The following is a 6,000-nucleotide window of genomic DNA, read 5'->3' on the forward strand; positions in this document are numbered from 1 at the left end:
AATTTATCGATCAGAGATAAAGCAATTTAAGTCAAAGTCCACATTGAGCCCCAGTGGAGTCAAATCTTTGACCTCATATATCCAGAAGGAGTCTCTGCGGCAAAGTTGGCAAATAAAATTCCCCCCTCTCCAGTGGCGATTCACATTTTCTATACCCCAGAATTTCAAACCGCTTGGATTTCTCTGATGGTAATTTCTAAAATGTCGGGATACACTGAGTGACTAGGCCCTTTTTTATGTCATTTATGTGTTCACCGACACGTACATGGAGTGCTTGTGAGGGTCGTCTGATGTACTGTAGTCCGCATTCGCATTCCAACATTTACACCACTCCCTGCGTAGCAAATGTAATGAGATTATCAATTTTATACATTTTTTGTGTAGCCTTAGAGACAAAGTCCTTTCTCTTTTTGATGTTCTTTTTACAGCTTCTGCATGTGGCACATTTACCACATGCATAAAAGCCTGACAAAAAAGAGAAAAGGCGATTCTCTTTGATTATAGGGGGATCTACAACTCCCGGGGCTATTTTGTATCTTAAGGAGGGTGCTTTTCAAATTTGGGATATTCAGATAGAGACAGGCCCAAGATATTATCCTGTCTCAGAATATCCCAGTGCTTCCTAATAATCCGTTCATTTTTTTTATGTTGGATGTTGTAATCCAGCACAATGCGAAAATTAGTATCAGTTCTTCCAGCTTTCTCCTTTTTAAATAGGGATTCCCTGTTGATGTTTCCAACTTTATCCAATTTTTACATATATCATTTTGTTAGGTAACCCTTTTCTAAGAATCTGTCTGCCAATACCCCAGATTGTGAAATAAAATCCACATCCGAGGTACAGTTGTGTCTAAGGCGCATAAACTACCCTCGGGGGATATTACACAGCCACAACCTGTGGTGACAGCTGTCTAGTGGGATATAGGCATTACGATCCGTCGGTTTGAAATAATTGGGTGTCTTAAACCGGCCTTCCTCCTTGTAAAGCTCCAAATCTAGAAACACAATTTTCTCTTTTTCTATATTCCAGGTAAGAACAATGTTTTTATCATTATTGTTCATTTTATTCATAAACTCCTGGAGGCTGCTCATGTCTCTCTCCCAGACTATAAACAAGTCATCGATCTGTCGCCTGTTGCAAGTCAACTGAGGGGGCGGATCACGAAAAACAATGTCCTCCTCCCAGTGGGCCATAAATAAATTGTCCACGCTGGGAGCGAACCTAGCCCCCATTGCTACTCCTCTGGTCTGCAAATAATACCGGTGACTGTACCAGAAGTAGTTCCTACATAAACAGAAGTTCAAACTTCTGTATAAAAACCTCTTATGCCTTCTGGAAAGTTCTGAGTCGGATAAAGACCATTTAATAGCCTCCAGGGCATCTGTATGGCCAATAATGGTGTACAATGATCAAACATCAGCCGTGACCATTATACTGGCTGGTGAACTTGATAAGGTGTTCAATATCTGTGCAATATGTTTTGTGTCCTTAAGGTAACATTTGTTTTTTTTGTACCACAGGTTGAAGGTAATGATCAATATATTTTCCTAACCTGGCTGAAACTGAATAAATCTCATTCACTATTGGGTGACCCGGGGGATTCTCTGAATTATTGTGCACTTTAGGTAGGCAATATATTATAGGTGTTCTACAGAACAGGGGGTCCAGATATAATGCCTCTTTATGATTAAGAACTCTATTTTGTTCCCCCCTAGTGATCAGAGTATGCAACTCCTCTTTAAACTCCAACATAGGATCTCTTGGGAGGATCTGATAAGTACTCTGATCACTAAGAAGCCTGGCCATCTCCTCTCTATAGTAGGTCCCACTCAGTACCACAAGACCTCCACCCTTGTCTGCCGGATGGATGATGATATCACTCCGTTTCTCCAGGGACAGGATACCTCTTTTAATATACTGGGGATCATAAGCTTTTTTAACTTTCAACCTATCCAAATCATTACAAACCATATTCTTGAACACCTCAAGATGTTTAACATCCAATCCTGGCAGATTAAAGGTTGATTTATTTCTAAAATGGGAATAGTTATTTACAGAGGGGACAGAATTCTTGGCAATTGGGTTAGAAAGAAAATATTTCTTAATGCTCAATTGCCTGGTGAATTTCTGAATATTCACATATGTTTGGAATTTATTCAGGTTTCTAATGGGTGCTAATTTTAAACCCTTATCCAGGACTCTCAATGTGTCTTCTGTAAGGGGAACACCACTAAGATTGTAGATCCCAGTACCTAACGGGGTCTCTGTCTTTTGAAACCTTCCTCCTCCTCCGAATCCCCTCTGTCTTTTCTTTTCCTTACGCTGTTGTTGACATTGTCTGGTTGGGGGTAATTCCCTCTCCATGCATAATCCTGAGTTGGAGTCCTTGGAGGGAGGAGATGGGTATGTGGCCCCCTCCAAAAGGGACCTCCCTTCCTCTAAAAAATGCTGGTGATTGGAATAATCTTCACCATCATCCTGAAGAGGGGTAAATCTATTGTGGGTAAAAGCTTCTGAATTTCCCCTACGCGGGAAGAAACCTCCTCTGCCATTGCCTCGGACAACTTGCCAGGTTTCGGTTTCCCTCTGTGATGGTCGTTGATTATAGGGGCCATTAGTGGGAGGCCGTTGGAAGTTACCTCTCCCCCTACCCTGTCTATTATTGCCTCTCTAAACTGAGGAGAAAATTGCCTTTGAGGGGGGGGGGGGCACTATTTAATAAGGGAGATAACCCTGGGGGTCAACCCCTGGCATATCTTTACTGGTATCAGGATGTGGCATATTTTCATTATTTTCTATATTAATAGGGGCCTGTCCATTAATAGATTGTTGCCATTGTAAATATTATTTGACCCAAAATCTGCTACATCTCTTACAAAATTTGGTTCTCTTTTTATCCTGGGTTTCTCTATCCCATTTCTCCATTTTATTTTTCAAATCACATGATAATTTATTAAATTCTGGATGGTCTTCAACCAGTTCTAGTTTATCTCTAATTTCTTTAATAAGTAAATCTAGATTTTCCATTTTGTTTAGTTTGCGGTTTAATAAAATTAAACCGCAAACAAAATTAATTAAAAATTAATAACATTTTTAAATTATTTAAAAATATTTTGTTTTATATATTGCTTTTGAAATATATTTATAATATGTGTTTGGCGTGTTGCTGCCACCTGGTGGTTAATATTGAGATGGCTGGGGTCATTGTTGACAATTATTATCTTATGATTACATGGATAATATAAGTTGATTCTTTTAAAATAGCAGTTTGTTTCACATTTTTTGTAATCCATCTGGAGTATCCTAGCAGGACTCCCTGTTACTGCTAAAAATTTGTATTTATATACATATGGTGACCTTTTGAGTATGAGGGGTGTACCTGTGATTCTTTTTTTTTCGAGGCCGCTATTTGCTGTAATATAATCTGTTTAATACAGTGCCGCTGGCAGCTGAAAGTCTATTCTGAGCTAAAGGAGGAGCGCGTTGCCTAGGTAATAAGTAACACCCTTGTCAACATAAAGGCGGAGTTGCGGCAATAAAAACTAGGTCCGTGATATGCTTCCCTATCCCCGCTGACAAAGTCTCTCCCACTTAAGAACGTAACGCGTATCGGGGGAAGTCACGTGACCACGGTCATCTTGGTACACCAGAAAAAGACAACAGGAACATGCCAATGCACACCCTGTCCGCTTGTCTGATGCTTTCATTCAATCCTTTCATGTGAGTGCAATAAATGGATTTTTGTAAAATCTTACCGTAAAATCCTTTTCTCTTAGCTCATTGACAGACGTAGTCCTCGGTGATACAGCACCTTCGGGTTATGTTGCCTCCACAGGAGCAGGACTAGACAGGAAATTAAAAAGCTCTGGCCACACCCTAGGGGCAGTCCCAGAGGGTATATCCTCTCTCTCTCTGCCTCAGCAAATCAGTTATGTGAAAAAGCAGTCTTTAGAGATTTTAACCCAACCCAACTCAAAAAACAGAGGGGCGGGGACTACGTCTGTCAATGAGCTAAGAGAAAAGGATTTTACGGTAAGATTTTACAAAAATCCATTTTTCTCTAGCGCTCATTGACAGACGTAGTCCTCGGTGATACAGCACCTTCGGGACGTCCCAGAGCAGTATCACAAATGAGGGGTGGGAAAATGAAAATCAAATCCAAATCTAGAAGGCCCAACCGGTGCCAACTAGAAGTTTACAATGCTCATCCTTAATGATGAGACTCAACAAAAAAGAGAAAAAATTTTTTTTTTTTTCCAAACAGAAAAAAACCCTCGAGGTAGACCACCGGTCTCCTCAAATTGCGGCCTGCAAAACCTTGCGGCCAAATGAGGCATCCGCCGATGCCGTCACATCAATTTTATAGAATTTTGTAAAGGTATGTACCGACGACCAGGTGGCCGCCTTACATACCTGGACCACTGACGCCTGATGGCGAAAGGCCCAGGAAGTACTGAGCGCTCGAGTGGAGTGCGCCCTAACAGGGAACGGAGGACTCTGACCCTTAATAGAATAAGCCTGTACCACCGTTTGTCTAATCCATTTGGCAATGGTCGCGGCAGATGCAGGCAAACCCTTTCTGGGGCCATCCGTGATCACAAAAAGTGAATCCGTCTTACGGAATGATTCCGTAGCTTTCAGGTATACCCTGATTGCCCGAACCACATCTAAGGAATGCAACGCATGTTCCCGATGATGCTTGGGCTGAGGACACAAAGAAGGTAGTACAATATCTTCATTCAGATGAAAATCTGAAACCACCTTAGGAAGAAAAGATGGCTTAGGATGAAGTACTACCTTATCCCTATGAATCACTAGGTATGGGGACTGGCATGATAATGCAGCCAGTTCTGACACCCTGCGAGCAGAAGTAATAGCCACCAAGAAGGCCACCTTCTGAGATAAAGTAAGCAAGGGAATCTCCCTGATGTTTTCAAAGGGAGGTTTCTGTAGAACCGACAAAACCAAATTAAGATCCCAGGGCGGTAAGGGCGCGCGGACTGGTGGAGCCAGGTGCCGCACCCCCTGGATGAAATTCCGCACCAAGGACTTGGTAGCTAAAGGCTTCTGAAAGAAGATTGCTAATGCTGAAACTTGACCCTTGATGGTGCTCAAGGCTAGCTTCTGCTCAACCCCTTGTTGCAAAAAGGCCAATATTCGAGTCACCGAATAGGTACGTGGAGGAAATCCTAAAGATTCGCACCACGCAATATAAGTCTTCCATGTGTGATAATAGACCTTGCTGGAAGTCGCTTTCCTTGCTTTAATAAGGGTAGGAATGACTGAAGTAGACAAACCTCTGTCCTTCAGTACTTGGGTCTCAATGGCCAGGCCATTAAAACCAGCGACTGTAAAGCATGATGGTAAATTGGTCCTTGAGACCACAGACACTCCCTGAGACGAAGTTCCCACGGAACGTCTGCGACTAGCATGTCCAAGTCGGCCAGGCCGACTTGAGGAGGCCAGCCTAGAATTTCTAGGACCACTGGCGCTGATAGAATCTGAACCAGGCGTCCCTAGAGGTATCTGGCCCCGACCATCCGAGAAAGTCTGGTCGTTTTCTGTTCCCACACATTTATCAGATACCTGATTGTTATCAGGAAGGGTGATCTTTTCTGGTTGAACCTCAGGGACCGAAGTCACCCGACTAGAGGCTACTTGGCCTATCTGGTCAACCAGATCCGATTCCTGTGAGGTATAGGGACTAATCTTAGGAAAAGGTAAAGGAAAAGATCTATTCAGGGAACGGTAACTACCGCTTCCTGTAGTACTTAAATGTTGGAAGGGAAGAATCGCACCGGTAGTAGTGGTTGATGCTCGATCTAATGTCCTGAATACTGGTTAAAACGTCCCCCCACCCTGAAACCGGGTGGGGGCGCACCTTCAGGCTGTGTACTCCTTTGCTTCGGGTTTGGCTGGGTTGGTCCTCTGCTTGTCCGACCAGCCCTTCTTGAACCCTCCTGGAGGAGTCTTGCCTTTCCCGCTTGTACCAGCCAGGC

This window comes from Pelophylax lessonae (assembly GCF_965119305.1).
Source record: "Pelophylax lessonae genome assembly, chromosome: 1".
NCBI lineage: Eukaryota > Metazoa > Chordata > Amphibia > Anura > Ranidae > Pelophylax > Pelophylax lessonae.